At 43.2% G+C, this 21,743-nt stretch overlaps 1 protein-coding gene across 1 annotated transcript in view; it reads right to left on the reverse strand.

Annotated features, from left to right (window-relative positions):
• The window catches only part of MNAT1 (MNAT1 component of CDK activating kinase), a 119,693-nt gene that overhangs the window by 1,814 nt on the left and 96,136 nt on the right, over nt 1–21,743 (reverse strand). The gene's annotated exons all lie outside the window — the stretch shown is intronic.

Raw genomic sequence — 21,743 nt, forward strand, 5'->3', positions numbered from 1 at the left:
GACATGGAAGCAGGAGCTGACATGGAAGCAGGAGCTGACATGGAAGCAGGAGCTGATATAGAAGCAGGAGTTGATTTGGAAGCACAAACTGACATGGAGGCAGGAGCTGACATGGAAACACGAGTTGATATGGAAGCACAAACTGACATGGAAACACAGGCTGACATGGAAGCACAATCACGCTGCCTGTGCTGGCACTGCCACTCTTGGCTCCCCTGGGCTCCTTCCAAGGGCTCCGCCCCAGCCACACACAGAGCTCCTGCTAAAGGATGGCTTCATAACCCCACAGCTCCTGCACCCCACGAGACAAGTTCAAGACAGATTCTCCACCAGTTCTGCACCAAACCCCATCAAACAGACAGCTCAGAGCCCAGCAGGAGCAGCACAAGGAGCATCTCCCACCCTGACCATCAGACACAGCCCCATACACACCGAGTGCTCTCCACAGGGGCGCTCTAGGCGCTGTTTGGATTCCTCACTTGGTACATGTTGCTCCTGGGAAGGTTGAGTCATTCCAACTCTGGCTTGGCAATCCAAGCATAAACTTGCAAAACGCACACAGCCTTTTATAATGTTATCCCAAGAAACCTAAAACAGCTGCACTTTTGGCAGGAAAATACAGGACCACCAGTAAAATATCCAAAACAGTTGCATCTTTTAATTTATGACTGTACACTGTTTCCATAAAGAGTATATAAAACAGGTCAGATTTTATAGGTAAGACATAATAAACAGTCATACCCATTGATGCCATAAAAGCATAGAAAAAGAGATTACTGAGAAATGATTATTTACAGTTTTAAAAACTGTATTTCTTGCACCTAATAACCACAATGCACAGACATGAGCAATGTTTCTGAGGGATTCTTGGTGAGATGCTGAAGCCGAGACTGAATTTACCTCCTGTGACTGAGCTGAGGTGTTTTGTACCAAGCTGTGACAGAATCTGGCCCTCACTGCCAGACATTGGTTCCCATCAGCACAGACACAGGCAGGAGAGCACAAAGTAATAATAAAAGAAACCCTTTTAATAGTGCTCAGTCCAAAAGAATTTACAAACACAAACAAAGCAACAAAGCTGGTCCCATCTCTTAATTTGCAAGGGGAGGTGGTCTGCAGAGAGCTCCTGGTTTGTGGCAGAACACATTTTATGGGTTTTCATTTTTTTCTTAAGATTCTTGTTACTTGTCCTTTAATATTTTAAGAGGAAGATCTCATCCTTCCCAAAGGACTTTTAAAACTGCTGTGGGAAACAGGAGCTTCTTTCCCCAGCCAGGAATGATGGGCACTGACAACAACAAAAAATTTCCTTCAAAATGCTGGTGTGAAACTACCTCTACCCTCCAAAACAGACAGTCTTACAAAAATCAGTTCCCATCTTGAATTTCACTTCTATCATATTCATTTCATTGCACAACTTCATTTTCCCCTCAGTCCAGTGAAAATGGGAGTATTTTACTTTTCAATATTAACAAAGGTTGGTTGTGTCTTTCTCATTACTTTTCTTATCTTCCCTTACTTATATATCACTGAAAGGAGAAAAACAGAGTCTATTGTTTCCCTTTTTCTAGGACATCTGAAATTGGAGCATTAGTTTCATAAGACAAGCTGACTTCAGCCACTGCAGCACTTACAGTTAATTGGGAGGTGATCTCTGCAGCAATACAAACTCATTGCCAAAAAGGCTCCCATCGACTTTTACAGCACAACCTGCCCTAATTCTCCTTACTCCTGTGAAACAAGCACAGCCTGCTGCTGGCTGTCAAGTGAGGTCTTTATTTTCTTGTTAAGTATCTGAACTTACTGCTCTTGACCCATTTAATTACTGTGGTACACCAGGCAATTGCAAAGAATCTGCCACGCCGAAGCCACACAATGAGCAGCGATTGCTTTTTGCTGCCTTTTCCCCATCTGTGCTGCCTGATCCCAGCCATCCCCTCCACAGGAGAATCTCTCTGAACTGGATTCCTGGGGTTTCTGGCAGAGGTCAGCACATCTTTTCATGTACACCTTTACAACAGCAGCAGGAAGAAGGGCTTGCCAAGTTTTATTTCCAAAAAGCCGAGCTCCCTTAGGTCCTGGGACCTGGAGGTAATTGCTCTCACTAGTTAGCAAATTCCAGCACACTGGGTCTGTTTTTCATAGGTTTATTTTAAGTACCTGTAAATCTTATAAGCAGAGACCAGGAAAAAGAGGTTTGCTTTTTCTGGTGCGCAGTTTTTTAATGTAACTTGTTTTTTCTGAGGGCAGACTAAACTCTGAAGTTAAAAAAAGCCTGCACTATTATTTTTGAGCAGGGCTGAAGGGCTGTGTGTTCCCTGCCCCAGCATTTCACACTTCCCATTCCCAGCAATGCCTGTGCCCAAACAAGCCCCCTTGCCTTGGCTGCAGCCTTTGCATGTTGATCTTCCCCATGAAGCTTTCACATCAGTCCAAACACATCATATTTTGTTCTTCATGAGCCTTGGGGGGCTCATTCCTGACCTTCACTTTCTCATCACCATGACAGGGGTGGGAGGAAAAAAAAAAAAAAACCAAAACCCCCCCCCCCAAAAAACGCATCTTGTTTTCAAGGAAAGAGGTGTAATTCACACTCATTCTGGAGGCTCGGAATCAAGCTGGTTGTTCCTGGGAGGGGTTTTCTTCATGTTCTCCCTCCTCCCAAGGCTGTGTCACAACCACTTCACCAGGACAGGGCTGTGAGAGCTCCCTGGGCTCAGTGTGGCAGGGGATGTGACCCCTGTGCCTCCAAGGAGCCCCAGAGCCCCTGCACTGCTGTTCCTGAGAGCCAGAGCACCCAAGAGCAGCTCAGCAGCACCAGGGCCACTGGCAAACATCCCCTCACTGCTCAGCAGGCTGGGCTTGCTCCAGAGAAACTCAGGAAAAACGTCAGGAACAATCAGAGAGAGTGGAGAAACAGCACAATCAAACCTGGCTAAAGTAAACACCAACCAAAAACCAAACAAAGCTAAAAACCCTCACCTAAACAAAGGAAAAGAACCAAACACAAACCAACAACCCCAAACCACCCCATGGTATGTCCCTTCACCCACCCAACTGAAAATACCAGTGCTAGGGGTTATTTCACACAATCTTTCCTGCTGCCTGAGATAAATGCACTCCCAGGGGTGTTTCTGCAGATGCATCACTTGGAGATACAGATGGAATAACTCTAAATTTGGCACACAGATTTTTTTTTTTTTTACCTATTAGGTATTTAATGGGAGTGAAGAAAAGAAAAATCATTCACAAGTTGTTTGACAGGAAAAAAAAAGAAATAATTTAATTCTACTCCACAGAGTAGATTTACTGCTCATCTGATTATCTGCAGCATCCAAGACATAAAGTAATGGGGCAGACATTAGATCTGGGAAATTTTCCAGATTCATCATTTAAATAATAAATAGTGACTGCATAAAGCAAGCAAAATACTCCAGTCTGGAAAACTGTGAAGCATTAGGAAGGCAGTAGCATGGGCTGCTGCATTCCTGAGCCTTTCTGGAGACATTTTCACTGGATTCACCAATCCCTGGGATGAGCTATTGCTGAGTTGCTCAGGAGCTGCAGGGACTGGCTCCCATCAGAGGACAGAGCACAGAAGGAGCTGGACAGTGTCTGGCCTGGAATGCTGAGCAATGTGTGCCCTGGGTGCTCTCCATCCCTGAGCAGGTACAAACTGAGCTCCCCTGCTCAGCTCTGCTTTCCTTTCAGCCAGTCAGCTCTACCACAGTCAGTCTGTGCAGCCAACAGGATTTGTTTATAAAATGAGCCCAGCTCATTGCTGTTCTCCACTAAATAGCCCCAGGAAATGCACTGGTGATATTCAAATATGGTGTGGTTCTCCCTCTCTCAGATTAATATGAGTAAGGCAGGGCAAAAACACAAGGCACAAAGCTGGTACTCAAACCCAGAATAGCAATTCATCCTCCCAGGAAGTAGCTACAAGCCTGATCCTCAAATTCAAAAAAACCAAACAAGCAGGTTTTCACCCATTTTAGCAGGCACTATTTGGGCAGTAAGATTGAATTTAGATGTTAAACCCACCAGCTGTGACTGGTATCAGAAGTTCCTGCTGAAGCCCAGCCTGTTGTGACACAGAATTTAAGTTTACCACAGCCATGAGCTCAGCCAGGGCTCCTCATGAGCCCAACCCAACCCCTCCCTGCCCAAGGTCGCACTGCCAGCACTGGCACTCCTCTCCTCCACGTCCAGACCCCACAGACAAAATGGGAGAAAATCCATTTAATAGGTGCAATCACTGCAGGAGTTCTCTTATTTGTTTGGGTTTTTTCCAATGCTTCTCTGTATACAATCACAGTATTAAGTGTGAATGTCAAAACATGGCTAAGCATGGTGAGACACAAATAGAGAGATAAAAAACACATTTTTACCCAGATTGTGGCACCTTATGGACTGAACACAGCCCACAGTGCAGGGGTACAAGGAAAAGTCACTCTAAATAGCACAACAGTTTTGGCTACTACAAATTCCTGCCCAAGACAAGCGATCCAGCACAGGCACTGCCCCTGCAGCCCCACCTGCAGACAGCACTGTTGAGCACACCCAGCTTAGTGAGCCAGGCTGGTTTGTTATTACCAATAACCTGTGCTGCTCTCTGAGGTGTCAGATGGATGCCAGACCCTTCTCCATGCCACAAACTTGCTCAGCCCATTTCCCTCACCCTGCCCCAGGAACCTGCTGCAGAACCATTGCTTACTCATCACAATTCTGATTTCCAGCAAGGAAATTTACTGCCTTCATCTTGCAATAAATTCTGCAAAAGCAGATGCCTTCTGTATCTAGAGGATCTCTTCTTGCTACAGTTAAGGATTAAGAAAAAAAACATAATTATGAGTTTAAGCTCCAAGAACTTTTAGGTTTTCTGAGTGAAGAACTCTGTTCTAGCAGAAATAAACTTTCCCAGTAGAAAAGACAGGAAATGTCCCAGCCCAGCAAATCAATAGAAGGAATACAGGACTCTCTAGTGCTTCTTTTTAACCTCTTCCATCTGCTTTTTCTGAACAACAATTTGTTTCAAGCACTGTCAGAGTTTTCTCAGAGCAGAACTGTGTGTAGACTGTGTGTGGTGAAACAAAGTACTTTAAAATGAAAACAAAGCAGGTCTGCCAGAGCACACCTCAGCTAAGATGGAACAGGACACAGTTCTGCTACCAGACACAGAAAGAGGCAAAAAGAGCCTCAAAATGTGATATTAGGTGTGAAACAACTGTTGCTGATAAAGCCAGTTCTGACCCCAAAGGTAGAAATTAAAGATGAGTTATTCCCCCATCCTCTTCTCCCTTATAAAGTCCTTTCTATAAAGGGCAAACCTTTTGGATCCTGGAAATCCAAAGCCACCAGTCCTGCTGCAGCAGTGACCCAGCAGCACCCAGAGCTCCTTCCCAGTTGCTGCAGTGACCAATAAAGGAATTTCTGAGGGTTTAAAGCAAAAACTACAGCACTTTAATTTCATGTTTCACATAAACCGTTTCCTCTGTTGATGGTGAAACCCATACATGATCTGTAAGATTTATTAATGACCCATCTCAGAGTTTATTACAGATTACATCTGAACTGGTGAGTGCAGTCATGAACCTTGGAGTAGAAAAACCTTTAAATGCAAAGGCCCAAAGTCACAGAAGCCCTCCTGGGTGGGGGAAGAGAACAGAATCAGATTTTCCCATACTACTTTCCCTAAAAACTTCCTCTTTTTGTGATGAAATCCAGAGCCCAGAGACCAACCATTTCCACTGCAAAGCTAATCCACTGGGGAGTGGAATTCTTTATGACAGCTACCTCAAAATACACCTTCAGTGCTCCTCATAAAAACCCAGCTCTTCTACTGGCAGAAAAAGAGTTTTAAAGGAAGAAAAGTTTTAGAGAGCACCTGGTCCTCCAGCATTTTCCCAGCACTGCAATTCTACTGCTGCCCTGGTTTTTAAATAGATGTGAGACCAGACTCAGGTACTTGCATTTATTTAACACATAAACATTTGCTTTTGGAGTAACTGAGAAGCCAGTGCTGTTGCCTTGAGGTAAGATGAAAAGCTACAGAGAAATGGAGATCAAAGGAAAAGGAGCAATGCCTTCCGCCTCCCAGAAACTGATATAATTTTAAAAGTGGATGTTTTAAAGTGTAAAGACAGGAAACTAACGATGAAAAAGGTTTTATAGAATAAAGGAAGCTTTGTACTCCTCTGCCCTGATATGCATTTTGCACATTTCCTCTGCTGCAGGCTGGATGCAGCCCTGGGCCAGGACCTGCAGGCACTGCCAGAAAAATGAGATTTGGACAATTCCAGTCCCACTGCAGGGCCCTACCCAAGAAAGCACCATCTCAATACAACTATTTCGTGTAGAAAATCTATAAACTGCAAGTACAATGTACCAGACTTTGAGACTATCAACTTCAAGCACTGTAACCTGTAGAAATAAAATCAAGTTTGAAATGGGACATAAACCCCTTACATGGTGCAAGTGACCTATTTCCATATTCAAAAGGAGCTGTAAATCCCATTACACCTAGAGATGTTACAAATATTAACAAGTTAAATAAACCTCCTCTTCTCACTGAGGAGTTATCCAAGCTAGAGATTCACATTCAACCAGAATTCCCATGTGTAAATGCAGTGCATGTTTGAGAAACACATTTTGCCCCTCATATGAGCCCACAATTCACAGTGGGTGCCTGCATATTCCCTTTGATAATAATCAAATGCTGCATTTAATCAGCTTCTCTTAACATTTGATCAGGCAGCATCACTTCAGATGAGTTGTAACAGTTCCAGCCTTAGAAAATGTGAATACCAGGGCAAGAGAGCAGCCAGTGCTGTCTTTGGAGCACTCAGTGGTGCTGAGCTAATGTGGGAAATCTTGAACACAGTTTCAAAGTTAAAGTGATGACAGAGGTCATCTTGTTTTGTTGGGGATTTTTTAGTTGAAAAGAAAAACAAACAGCCCTGAAGCTGCTGAAGTACATCACAGCCCCACTAAGGAAAGAAGGCACATCCTAGCAGGTCTGAGGCAATGTGGGTTACAGGTTTCTGTGCTGCTGCAGGGTGGATTCAAGACAAGGATTATCTGAAAGTTCTCCCCATTTTAGCACTCAACTGCCTATTTTAAAATAATAACAGGAAATGGAAAGCAGAACTTGCAAATACACAAATCCTTTGCAAGCAAAGCAAAACTAAAGGCTATGCAAGTTCTTTCTGGTCACGTGATTCAGCTCTGTAAAGGATATTTTATACAAGTTCTATGCTGGCTTCTCTTTCTTTGATTATTGGGGGGCTTTCTCACATCTCATTTTCCTCACAGTGAAGTATTTAGTTGTTTGATGGCTCCACACTGTCAAAGAGCCACCACTGACTGTGCTGTGTAAACATTTCCCTTCTTGTTGCTCACCCACGCCTCTCCACACCACACATTCCTGCCAACTCCAAAACACGCACAGCCACTACCATTGGGATTAATTCCCTTTTCCCTTTAAACTGCAAGGATTTCTGCTTCAGCTCCTCCCCAGAGAGCTGCTGCATTGCTCACCCCCGTGCACCCAGCTGTCCCAGAGGTCAGTGTTTATTTCTGGAGGCCTTGCTCACAGGAAGCCTTCCTTCAGCGCCAGCCACTTCCGTAACGCAGAGGGCCGGGATGGGCAGGGGCACCTGGTGCCCCATTTGTCACCAGCCCGGGGTCACCCGCCAGCTGTCGGTGCTCTCAACACCCTGCCCAGCACCCAGGCCTTCTCCCCACTCACACTGCCAGCCCTGCACTTCCACATCCACTAAATCAATCACCCCCACTGAAAGTGCTCCAGGGTGGCGTTCACGTGCCCTCTGAACAGAGAGGAGAATGATCAAAATAATTCTTATCTCATTTGCTGCTCCTGGTGCTTGCACATGGGGGAATGTGTTGGGAAGGTTGTTTACCTGAAAGAATTTAGAAACTGGATTCTGGTAGAGATTGTTTATGTTAATTAGCCTATCAGGTCCAAGATGTGTGGACTGTCAGTCTGGAGACAGTCATAAGTTAGTTAGTGATAGCTCTTGTTAGTGTAATATTCTGTAATACAGTATAATATAGTATAATAAAGTAATTAATTTACCTTCTAATATAATGAAGTTCTTCACATCATTCTTCCTGCCCATTGGGCATCGTAGCACTGAGACTCCAACAGCTGCAAGGGCAGCAGCTGAGCAGCCCTGAGCTGTGGTATTTGCAGGGGTCAATCTGACTCCATATTCTTAGAAGGGTAATTTATTATTCTATTCTATTCTACATTGTATTTTATTGTATATGTTATACTAAAACTATACAAAAGAATAAAGAAAGTATACAGACAGAAGGTTACCAAGAATGAGAATGAAAAACTTGTGACTGACTCCTCAGAGTTCGACACAGCTGGTGGTGATTGGTCATTAAGTAAAAACAAATCACATTAAACCAATCAGACATGCACCTGTTGGTGAGCAATCTCCAGCCCCATTCCGAAGCAGCAAAACAGGGAGAAGCAAATGAGATAATTTTGGTTTTTCTCTGAGGCTTCTCATCCTCCCAGGAGAAGAATCCTGGGGAAGGGATTTTTCAGGAATATGACAGTGGCACTGAGTGGCCCCACAGAGTACAAGGACACTGCAGTGCCCAGACTGCACACAGGGCTGCAGAGGATTCACTGTAGAGCTGCAGCACTGCAGCTGCACTTAGTCCCTGACTAAATCAGGTTCTGCTCAGCTTGCACAGCACTGCAGGACTGGCATGGATTGCACTCACAGCACTGCAGCTGCACTCAGTCCCTCACTAAATCAGGCTCTGCTCGTCCTTGACCCCAGGAAGAATGTCATTGAACACAAGGGCCTTTTCTCAGCTGTGATATTGGATATTTTTTTTTTCTTTTCAATGGGTAAAACAACCATTAAGCCACCATTTCTGTAACTGCAAAACAGCTCTCTTTTCAATGTGTTGTGGAAATGTTCTGGCATAGACTGATCTCCAAATTCTTCATCTTTCCACTCTTCCTCCCACACACTGTGTTTAGGACAAAGGGCACAAGCAGAACATGGATGTGTTTAAATATATATTATAATTCTGAGGAAGTCAACTGTTCTGTAATTTTCTACCTAAGTCAAGACTGTTTTCATAGGCTTATCTTTTTTTATGTAAGGACAGAGCAAGTTCAGTTTTAAAGATACCACTGTGTCTTTTCTTCCCTGGGCTGGACTCTGGGAATACAGGCAAGAAGGGAGAACACAGCTTTTATTCTAAAAGACACTTCTTTTGGACACACAAACTCTTCTTTTAGGATAAAATTCCCTCCTGTTCCTCCTGCTCTGCCTTTTTTTCCATGCTCCACACACCCCACAGAGCACCATGAATCCCCCAGCACACAGCCACAGATCCATATTGATGAACTGGGGCTCTGGGAGAGCTACATGAAAGAGATTCCTCCAGCTTCCATGTAAATTATGCATCTGTAGGCAAAGGGAGCCCTTTCTGAACAGAGCACTCAGGAACACCTACAGAAGGAGGCTGGAGATGCACAGACACTTTTTTCTCCCTCTTTTCAGCACATTTTGCTTGGTGCTCAGCTCTGAGGCAACAGAGGAGGACAGTCATGATTTTATCACAGAATGACTGGGATGGAGGAGACATTAAAGATCACCCAGTTCCAACCCCTGCCATGGACACAGGGATGCCCCCCACTAGCTCAGGACACAGAGCTAGTGCTCTGCAGAGTCCAGGTGGTTCCAAGCACACAGGAGATATTTTAGCCCCAGGAGTGTTGGTAAGGACCTGGATTTCATGCCCAAGGCTGGAAAATGAACTGACCTAATGCTTTTCAAGTTTTTCTTGCATTTAAGGCCTTGCTTTAGTCCAGCAGGGAAGAACAGAGCCCCTGGGTCAATCAGGCATGGCAAAAGGCTTTGCCCCCCAAAACACTGCTGGCAGAAAAAAAAAATCATATGAACACAGCAAAAGTGGCTATAACCTCAGCTTTGAAATACAATTTCCTCAGGCAGAAAGTCAGTTCTGTTTTCCCTGTGACACAGCATCCTCTGTTCTGACTGAGTAGCAATGAATTCATATGGCAATTCCAAATTCCAAAATTTAATATGACTCAAAATAGCACAAGAATTTCTAGAGGCTTTTTAGCTGCTGATACTGATCAGATAAGTAAGCTGCCAAACCTAATAATTACCTCAAATGAAAAACTATGAACTCTTGGTTATTCATTTCAGCTAATAAGAACCCAAAGTTATTTTCTTCAGGCAAAATGTGGAAAGTGTAATTGTTGAAAGCAAATGTTGCAGTTTGAATGACAGTATTTAAAGAAGATGAGATGGTTCAGGTCAGAAGAAGGTGAAAACCAGGTGGATTTCCCTTGTGCTGTAATGCAGAGCCCCTGAGCCTCCTGAGGTTCTGCTGCTGGGCAGGTCAGCATTTCAGGCTGCTGCTGGGATCAGGTTTGCAGCTCTCAGCCAGGCTGGCCTTGGCTCCCAGGAAGGACTGGCAGAGGTGGGAGGGAGCAAAGAGGGCAGGAGCTCAGGGAGAGGCTTCTCAACACAGGGATGGCTGAAGAATGAGAAACATCTGCCCCAGGCAGGAGCAGCCTTTGGGCTGAGCTCTCCAACCCCCTGAAAGGAGCTGCCCCTCTCTGGCATGGGGCACTCACAGCTCCCAGGCGGGGAAGAGGGAAAAGCTACTCTGCTCTCCTGAAAATATTTTTTACAGGGGAATGGAGGGGGAAAAAACACTCCTTCAATCCTAGGCAATTTCCTTCTATCTGTCAGCATATGGTAGGAGCTGTTATTATTTGGCTTAAATATAAAGCATCATTAAGGCTATTTTTCTGTTTTAACAGCTTAACAATTCTATTGTGAAATCTGGGTGAAATTCTCTGGATTTTATTGTCCTTCTCTATTGTGCCTTGGTAGAATTTCTAGAGGGGAAAAATGCAGTGATGATAGCAGATCTTCATTTTACTCTTCTAAAAAGACAATGAGTTAAGTGTCTAAATTGAACCATTTTTATATGATTTCTGCTGAATTAATTTTAATTTTCTGTTGCTTTCAGTCTAATCCAATGTTCTGAAACAGCAGAAGCACAGACATCAAACAGGAGTGTGCTGAGTTAGGCAGGACCCCTTAGTTTCACTTAAAAAATACCAACAGAGTTGTTACACAGCAGTGACATCCACAACTGCTGAAATTCTCCATGGATTATTTGTTAACAGCTCAACTCAACTTGCAAACTGCATCCCCAAAATCTGTCTCCAAAGAAGTTGTGCCTGATTCTGAAACTGCTGCAGAAAGTGCCTTGTTAAACATTCACAGAAAGTGCCTGGAAATCAGTGGGGATTGCTACTAAAAATGACATTTAATAAACTCTCCCACTGAGCAGAGCTCCCAGTAACACTAGGTGGCAGAAGGCTCTGTCACATTGAAGACACCTGCAGACAGATGCACTCCCAGAGCTACTGGAGCTTGATTTTAGAAAAGCTAAGGGGAACACAGCTGAAAGCAAAACAGTTCTAAGATCCCCTTTTCCATCCACTCTTCCAGTGCTAATTCTGGCTCTGATATCCCTAGTGCACATTATTTCACCATTTAAGCTATCCCAGAATGTGAATACACACTCTAAACCTGAACCTTTAATCACATCCTGCTCACTTCAGATGAAATTCTGTATATGATTCTATTAAGCTTTTACACAATTAAAAAGAAATTCACTGTTTAAAGAAATAAGTGGCCACTAGGACAAGTACACAATAAAAACAAACACTGTGAGTTACCTTGAAGCAAACTTAAAACCCAGTCTGCAGTGCTATACATTTCTGCAAAGAAAAACAACAACCTACAACAAACTCATTCCAAACTGCTCAGACCCAATGTGGGAAAGATCTGATAAAAATGGCAGCTGCTCCCTCATGGAGGTGCATTTTGTAACAAAATTCAACTGCTTGTTTCTAGTTTTACATATTTAACCCTTTAAAAAACATCTATACTCCATTTTCTTTATTCTGGCTACTCTCTTCCCAACTGCTTTAAGTTTATCTCTCATCCTCTATAAATCAAATCCATCTCCTGCCCTGGTGATGTTAGGAGGAAGCTGCAAACACAGAGAGGGAAAGCAAAAGCCAAGCACTGTCTAAATGCTGGAAAACAAAAGGCAGCAGGGGGAGAATGACATTTCTGCCTCCTCAGATGTGCAAGTTTGAGCTGACAGCAAAGATTTCTCTGAGATGCCCATGGCTGCACTGCTTTTCCACTTCCAAGCAGTAAAACCCCAAACTTCAAGAACTTGAGGGGTGCTTCCCCCCCTGTGTGGTGCCAGCACAGGGCTCAGTGCATCCTGCAGGGTTATTTTGCACCTCTAGCCATGGAGGCTGTTTGAGTTTAAATATAGTATATTTTATCATTCACAGTTGTCAGCAGTGGAAATTGTCATCTAAGCAGGAAAAGATGCTGTTGAAGAAACAGGAGGGGTTGGTTAGAAAGTAAAAATCATTTTGGCTGTGACAGCTCCTCTCCCTGCCCATTCTGAGAGTAAGGGATCACGCTACCCATTGCAAGTTGCTGCCTGAGAGTCAGAAAAATCAATAGTAGGTAGGAAAGATGACTTGCCAAGGCTACAGCCACTGCCAGCAGATTATTAATGCATCTGTCTGCATTCTTTAATGTTTCCTAAGAAGCAACTATGTTAACTGAAAAGGTGTGACGTGTCACCAGCCCTTCTCTTCTCTCCTCTTCACTTTCTCTCCATATTAAAACCTGGGCTACCAAAGAAAACAATCATGTTTCACCTCATCTTTTCCCAGCTTTTCTGAAGTTCAGTTCCTGCTCTAGAGCAATATATACAGTCTAAGTACTACCCCTGACAAGCTGTTTGACAGCCCTAAGTTGCACATCTATTTTACTCCCAGAGCCTTGGAGTTGGTAGGGCTTAGATGGGAAATGGAGGCCAATTAAAATAAACACAGACAATATCAATGCATTCTTCAGAAAGGCACAAGACAAGCAAAATGAAACACTACTGCCTTTTGCCCACAGTTAGAATTCAGCCCATCTCACAGGCTGAATGCTCTGGCTGAGCTCCAGAAAGACACTTAAGCACATGTCTTATTTTAAGCATGTGAGCAGCCTCATTGATTTTTCCCTCATGCCAGGAAGAATATTCAATGTGCTTAAAGTTAAGCACATTGTTAAGTGCCTTCCTGGAGCAAGGCCAGGCTATTCAGCCCCTGCAAGAGTTAGTCTAGAGAACATTTACCATTATTTTAACTTCTCAAGACTTTCTTTGAGATAAAGTTTTATCCTGTATGAAAATATTTCATTCATACCAGCAGTGGCTGGCTCACAGCAACCTTCAGGGACCAAGTGTTCTTCCCCTTCCCACATCTTCTAAAGCAGTAACTGGAAGGATTAAAGACACATAAGCAAATATACCAATAAAGAAAATTAGTTTTGAAAGGGAAGCCAGCAGTCTTACTGATCTGAAGAGCAAAATGAGCCCTGCACTGAAAAGCTAACAGACATTAATTTTCAATGAAAACTAATAAAGTCATTTGCCAATGTCCCATTCCAATACCATGCAAGTCCTGTGCTGGAACTTTGAAAAGCTAATTGTTGACTGAAATTAATTATCACAATAAGCACACATTCAATTCCATTTTCCCTTCTCCCTTTTATATACAAAATTCAAGGAAAGGCCTGTTAGTGCTTCCTCAACATGACCTCACCACATCAGAGCACTTTAGAGATCAAAGGCTCAACAAATACTTTGCTCTTTGCTACAACAAAGTGATGCCATTTGCTGTGTTTGCTACAGACAATTGAATTTTTATCTGGTTGGCATTATGCAAGCTCAGTAGCAAACCCTGAGTGAGAGCTAGAGAAAGGTGTTTAACAGTCCAGCTAAGGAAAGCTGGGTGAGGCTCACACTCCCTCCATCCCAGCCATCCCTTTCCAGCAGCAGAAAAGGGAGTGAGTGCATGGCAGCCTGAGCATTGCAGAGGGAGCAGCAGGACACTGACAATCTGCTCCTCTTCTATGAGCAGATGCACCTTTGTACTTCAGTGTTTTTTCCTGCAGAGTTTAAACTCAGTGGTGAAAGAACACAGTTGGCAGGGGGATGCAGGGACACAAAGGCAGTTTAACACCCGATCACCTCTGAAATCTCAGGGTGACACAGCTGTACCACTCATCATGTCTCACACCAATGCAGCTCCACTGATTTCATGCCACCAAGGCCACACCTGATGGCAACTCCAGCCTCAGCATCCAACACCCCACTTTAGAAACTCACGGAGCAACCCCTGAGACCTCCGGAAAAAGGAACTAAGATAACAAGGCAACCTGAAGACAAAAAGACACTTCCTAGTGAATTCTGCTGTAGAAATCATCAATTTGAAATAAATAATCTCTTTATTTTAAAGTATCATTTTACATATCTTGTTGCTGAGATTATTTGGTGAAATCTTCTCACCTTGCCATGGAATCAGGGCAGGACAGTGACATTGAGAAGGCTGAGGCTGGAAGGGACACAGGGAGCCCACCTGGTCCTCCCTGCTCAGCAGGGTCAGCTCAGCAGGGTTGCCCAGGGCAGTATCCAGTCAAGTTTTAGTATCTGCAAGGAGGAACACTCCAAAAACTACCTGGATAACCTGTCCCAGTGCTTGACCTCTCTTGCAGCAAATGTATTCCATGTCTACACATATTCCACGTATTCCAGTGGAATTCCATGTATTTCCATTTGTGTCCATGACACCTTGTCCTCTCACTGGAATCACTGAGGAGCACCTGGCGCTGTTCCCTTCACTCCCTGCCCTCCATCAGGTATTCACACACACCAACAGGGTCCTTCCAAGCCCTTTCTTCTCCAGAGTGAAGGTTCCCTCAGTTTCACCTCACACAACAGATACTGAACTGATGCCTTGTGAAGGCTGACCCAGAACAGAGGCTGGACAGAGTTAAAGAATAAAGTAGGGATTTATTAAAAGGCCTCAGGGATTTATTAAAAGGATTCAGTGGATCCACCTTGGGTAGCACAAGAGCCCAGCCAGGGCTGCACCCAAGATGAACCAAAAGGGTCACAAAATGGACAACCACTAACAGGGTCTCTCACTTTTCTAAGTTCTGCTCCATTTGCATATTGGAGTTAATTGTCCAATTACAGCTTTACAATACAAAGTCCCACCCTTCTTGTTTTTCTCTCTTGAGCCCATATTGTTTGTGCTCTTGGGTCTGAGATTTGGATTATTTGTGCTTGGTCCCCAGCTAGAGAAGGAATTGTTTTGTCTCCCTACTCTATGAAGAGAGTCACCATGCCCTAATATAGCTCAGAACTCCACACTAAAGCAGCACAGAATGTGAAAAATAGAAAAGCTAAAACCTGAGGCATCACCAATCCCTACTTGCTCCAGCACATCCATGTCTGGCACCAGGGATGCCAGGCCAGCACCCAGCATTCTGGATGTGTCCCTCACAGTGCTGAGCAGAGGGGAGGCATCACCCCCTCTCTGAGCTGCTGGTGTCCCTGCTGGCCCAGCCCTGGTGGCTTTTCTCTCCCCAAGGACAGGCTGCTGCCTCCTGGGCTGCTCCAGCCCCTTCTCCACAGAGCTGCTGTCCCTGCGTTTCCCTTGGATCACTGTGACACATTTCTCCAGCCTTGAGGTGCCTCTGAAGGGCAGCACAAGCACCTGGTGCAGGCTCTGGGCTGAGCATCAGCTGCAAAGCTGCTGAGGGAGCAGTCACAGCCAGCCAGGACACCACAGGGTGCTGCTCCCATTTCTGACTCCTGGGGGGAACCACTGGGTCCTGCTTGGCTTTCAAACCCACAAATTAACAGCTGTGTTAGCAGCATTACATTGTATTGCTTTAACCAGTCCCCTTTTTTAAATTTAGGCACTTGCATGAGTGCAATATTTTAATAAATGCAACAATTGAGTCTGTTTCTGAACAGTATTCAGTATCTGCTGTTCAAGTATTCAACTTGTCCTTAAAAGTGAACTTCCTTCAAGTAAACTTCAAAAATCATTTATGACCTTAGAGGGGAAGACAGATTTCTCTTTTTGAGTTGCTTTAGTATGTAACTAACCCAAATGGTGGATTTCCTTAAAAAACCCTTTCTGCAGACAAAAATGCCCCTTCACTTGAAGAATCCAGAGCAACAAGAAAGCTGTTTTCCAGAACTGGGATTACAGCCAGTTTATGATGGATAAACATTGAAAGCTTATGGCATAATTATAATGTCACAGCATTTGCTGCCAGAATTACAAAAATATTCTTAAAATTATGCCCTAAATAGAATGGTGTTTAGTTTAGCTAAACTGAAAGCACACTCCAAGAAATGTGAAAAAACAAACACCATGATTCCAAATCTCAATTATGCACACTAAGGGCTTGTTTTAATAAAAGTATATTTAGTGGCTGAATAAAGTTTCTCAAAAAATAATTTTAAAAATAATGAATTCCCCATGTCCAAAAAAGTGTCACATGCAATTTCATCAGTGACTCATGTAAACTAACCTCAAATTTAACCAAATGCAACTGTCATCAATATTGTGTCAATCTGAAAGTATCTGGGGTTTAAGGCAACAAAACCAGATGCAAGGATGAGTAAAAATTTGGAACCCACAAACAGAACGGATTTCTTGGCTACTGAAAGGTCTGGAACAGTTAAACTGACAGGGAGAAGCCAAAAGAATGAGAAGTTTTGACAGTATTGCCACATTTAGCAGGAAGAGAGTCAAGTGCAAGAGGAATAAAGGGGAGATAGTTTGCTACCATAACATGTTATTTTTTAACTTTTTCTTTCTTTTAAAGATGGCATCCTCCACTTGAGGTATGGACTGTTCCACACATCTGTGACCTGTTGTACAGTGCCTAGGGATGGACTTGCAATTATGTTCCTAGGCACTTTTGTAAGGCAAAACCCAGCAATAAACAACCAAAAAACCCAATCTCTCAAAATATAAATACTGTCAGATTTACCAATGGATTCTTGAAAAAGTTGTAACAGTTACTGAACAAGAAGGCCAGTTTATATATATTTATATGTATTTATATGTATGTATAACTATATGTATTATATTTATATATATAATTTACAGTTGATCTAATTTATATTTTTATTTTTATCTAATTAATATAATTATATATATATAGTTATACAGTTTTTATATATATATATAACTATATAAATTAGATATATATACATCTTAGATTTGGGCCCCAAAAGTACATTTGAACTGATTCTACCTTCACTGTGAAACAAAACTGAAGGTTGTGCATGACCTGCCCACCAGTGCTGTGCTGTCCATCACAACCTCACAAGAAGGTGACAGAGAATTAAAAGTTGTCTACATCAATCCCTTTTATTATTTATTTTATTTACCATCTCCTGGCAGTAACACATATCACGAGTTGCAGTGGAAAAATCCATGAACTGCAAACAAAAATGGGGCTGAGAGGGGAAAAGGTGTCAGGATGGAGAAAAGAGGAGTTTTATTCCTCCAAGCAATAACCCCTACACCACGACAGCCTTGCTGGCTCCCTCTGCACTGACAGGAAATTTCTGTAAAAGAATCATGTGCTGCTGGAACACAGAACTGCAGAGGTTCATTCATGAGACAGGCTGTAGGTCTGACATGGGAGCAGCAAACAAAGTCAAAAGCCCAGTCCTCTCCTCTGCCTTCCAAATACTAAAATTTTAGAATGTGACAGAAACCTGTTGATTCTGACAGAGTTTAAATTATGCCACTATGAAGCCAAAGAAGCAGAACACCTAACACTGGCAGAAAAATAAGCAGCCAGGGACTTCCCTGCTTCACAAGTTTTTATCTTCACAAAACCAGGCAGAAAGTCCTGAGGAGCACAGAGAGGCAATGGATTTATGAGGTCTGAGAATCCTCAAACAAAGAGGTAGTTGAGCTAGTGGATTTTATTGTTTTATCCTTTAAAGCTTAAATAATAAAAAAGTTAAAAATAAAAATAAAGCAGAGCAAGCAGCTACTAGAAAAGCAGTGCCAGTATTGTCCTTTAGGCATGTTTCTCTCCACACCTCTGGGAAGTTGTCTGGCATTTGACATAATTGGGAGGAAGAATTTTCTCCCCTGGCAAAGTCAATTAACTTCACTGTATTTGAATCATCTGTCAGAGCTGAATCTGCTCCCTTCTTCAAGTCTGACACAAGCTCCTACACCTACTTGACAGATCAAACAGCTTATACAGAAATTACTGTGCTTTAAAGGGAAGGTCCATGGCTATGTCAAGTCAAAAGCTGCAAGACAAGAGGTGAGTGATTATTCTATTAGTATACACTCCCCTGGAATAATAAAATGCACCCTAACTTTGTACTGAAGTTTAACCTCTTTCATGCAATTTGCTATTTCATTATGAAACTCCTTTAGTCTTCAATCACCAGAAACATCTGCAGAAAATTAAAGGAGGTCTTTTTCCTGCTCTGTGCTCTTGAACTGCTTAATTTCTTTAATTATTAAGATATATAAGCTCCTTGCTGTAACAAGAAATGTTAGAAACAGTGTGGGCCACTGCTTTAACACAGCCATAAACAGGTATATGCATGTTTATGCACTGAGTGCTATAACCAAGCTTTTATCTTAAAGCTACATAAAATATTAGTGCTGTGTGAAACACCATTCAATGGGATGTCACTAGATTGCATGTCATGCCACTCTTTGGCATCATAAGTCAATTGCCAGCTCTCATCACACTTTATAGGCATTATAGCTCAGGCCCAAACCCATCTCCCATTAGCTCCAATTTCATATTTGCTGTACATCAATGTATAAACCTCGTAATTAAAGGCAGCAGAGGAGAGAAGGGTAACACACACAACGTGCTTAATGCAGCTCTCCAGTTAAAACACGAACACAAAGCAGCATGGTGGGTAAAGCAGGAATGAAAACACTTCTTTACTGAAATGCCTTTCCTGTAATCAGCTCTTAAAAGCAGCCAGACCAGTAATGCAGCTCTCCCAGGTGGCAGCCAGGGACTGGGAGCACTCACTGCCTGCATAACCCAGAAACAACATCAAGGTCCATGTCAGCACCCAGGACATCCCTCTGGCTGTGCTGAGCAGCCCAGACCCTGCCAGGGGGCTCAGAGACCCTGGCACAGAGCCCAAGATGCCCCTGTGGTTTTGATTATGACCCATGGAGCAAGTTACCAACCTTAGATGAAGATCTGCAAGCCATGACAAATTAAGTAGAATGACAGTGAATTTATCACAAGGTGAAAAAGTAGATTTTGGTGGTTTTGGTATGGGGGTTCAGGGGGCAAGATGGAGGGATCTGGGCATGTCCAGCCTTTCTCCTTCTTCTTGGCCTCCATCTTCTGCTGTGATGTTGGCACTTTTGGATTGGTTTAGAGTAGAAGGTCAGTGTCTAACACAGGTGATGGGTATTGGGAAGTAATTGTAAACATTGTACATGTAGTTTTTAGACATAACACTGCCCTGGGGGCAGGCAGAGTGCCTGGACTGTCTTGCTGAGAGGACCTTGGCAGAACAGGAGAAAGAATTTTATAGATAAGGAGCAATAAAAAACCTTGAGACTGAGAACTGAAGAGCCCTGACTCCTCCTTCAAGTGCCTGGCTGGGAAAAGAGACTTTCTAACCTTTCTTGGGGTCACTGTGACCAGTGAGAGATCCTGACAGGCCTCTGTGGACCTGCACTCCACAGAGTTTATGTCCCTGAGCAGCAATGAAGAGCACATCACAGATGAAAATGTCACTTCTCTTTGGGACAGACCTGTTCTGGAGTAAAACACCCAAGGTACTCAGACACTCTGTTAGAAAGGGGCTTTGGTCCAATAAAATCCCTTTCCTACCAGAATCAAGCTGTTTGTATAGAGCTGGTGAGCAGTGCATCACTCTGACAGGCTGCTGATGTGATTGAAGGGAGGGAGCACAGGGCTGTATTGGTCTCTCAGCAGCAGGGCCAGCTCTCCACTGAGCTCACTTTGAAGCAGCCCCACACAAGCCCTGCATTATCTGCCCCGCCAGCGCCGCGCACGCTTTCAAAGGCTTCAATAATATTATGGCACATAAATCTGCTACAGGCTAACCTGATGCCCTCTGTGAGTGAGAACTGCTTGTACTACAAAGGTTCTACCAGTTGGAGCCATGGAAGAGCAAAAACCACAGGGGAAGCAGAGCTGGCTCTTCCCAGACCACCTCTGTGCTGCTGCAGCACTGCCCTAGAAGCCATCCCAACTACAGCCCCACACACAAACTTCACCATGAATTTTGTAGGATTTTCCTGTAACTCTCTATGGAGGTTAAATCTGTATCAATGCAAGCTCCTCATTTTCTATACAGAAAACATTCAATTTTTTAAGGAAAATAATCTGGTAATGTTTCCAGAGGAGTCCTGTGCTCAGCTTTCTGAGTTAGCTGTCCTCCTGCATCAGAACTATTATCCCTCAATCCCTGGAGCACAAAAGTTTCCACTGTGTGCCCTGTCCATTTAATGCACTGCCACTGAAAATATTCTACACTGACCTATGGACCGAAACAATATTGATCTCAAATTTCTTCACCCCAAAAACTAACACACCCCTCAAGGACACACCCCAATGAAAAGTGCACGCTCATTTTTAGCTTTACAATAAACAAGCAGTAATTAATTTTTAAAGTTTCATATTCTAATTAGTTTTCATAGGTGCTATGCAAAAAAAAAAAAAAAAACTTAAGCATGATTTACACTGATAGATCTTAAGAAGTAAATGTAAATGGGGATTCATCATCCAAAGAGTTATTTCCCTGCAGGGATCTCATTTTATCCTAGTGATTCTCAACAACTTTCATCTACCATTTGAAAGAAAATATACAAGTCCCCCATTGCAGAATGTACATCTGTCAAAAAATCTGAGGGGGCTGGGGAAATGGATAAAAGATTCACATTAATCAGTGTAGCACTTACTAAAATGGACTTTTTCCAGCTAGAGACAGCTTAACAGCAAAGGTCACACAGCCAGGAGCTAAGAACAGGTCACACAAAACAGCACCAAAAATTAATTAATACTGGAAACAACACAGATAATAGTGGCTGATTTACAAAACTTGAGCTTTGGTTTCTTCTGGAGGCAAGGAGGTGGATACAGACACAAAATAGTATTGAGTAGGGAAATTCAGAATTCACTCTGATTTTCTACAGTGAGTTCTCTGAGTTTTACCTTCTCTTTTCTGGGGCAAAACACTGAGCTTCAGCTGTACTTGCTGAAAAAAATCACTGCACTGCAGACCTACAGAACACCTAATAATACACCAGCAATAACAGCAAGGAGTTACCACATTGTAAACGTAAAATGATCCATAACAATATCTGCATGCACAAACATATGTATTAATAAAATCATTCCAGCACAAACTGCAGCTTTCCTGGGCACACAGATCATCCCCTCAAAGCAGTAACTCCTGGCACCCTAAATCCCACCCTCTCTTTGGAAAAATTAATGGTACCACTGCAGTTCCTTCACCACTTTGTCAGAAAGAAGAGTTTTGGGGAGCTCTCATCCTCCCCTCTATCTACCCTCACCATGTGGCAGCTGTTCTTCTGGGAGCACCCAAGCCTTTTATCAGAGGAAAAGCAAAATTTTTGGCGACAGCTCATTAAAAGAGAATTCAATAAATGAATTTATGTACAGGCTGGAGAAAAGGTGAAGGGAATTCAGGAACATGCATGCTTATTTAGATGTCACTTTCAAGAAATTCTGCTAAATTTAGCGTGC

The sequence above is a fragment of the Ammospiza caudacuta genome, chromosome 6, assembly GCF_027887145.1.
Source record: "Ammospiza caudacuta isolate bAmmCau1 chromosome 6, bAmmCau1.pri, whole genome shotgun sequence".
Lineage (NCBI taxonomy): Eukaryota > Metazoa > Chordata > Aves > Passeriformes > Passerellidae > Ammospiza > Ammospiza caudacuta.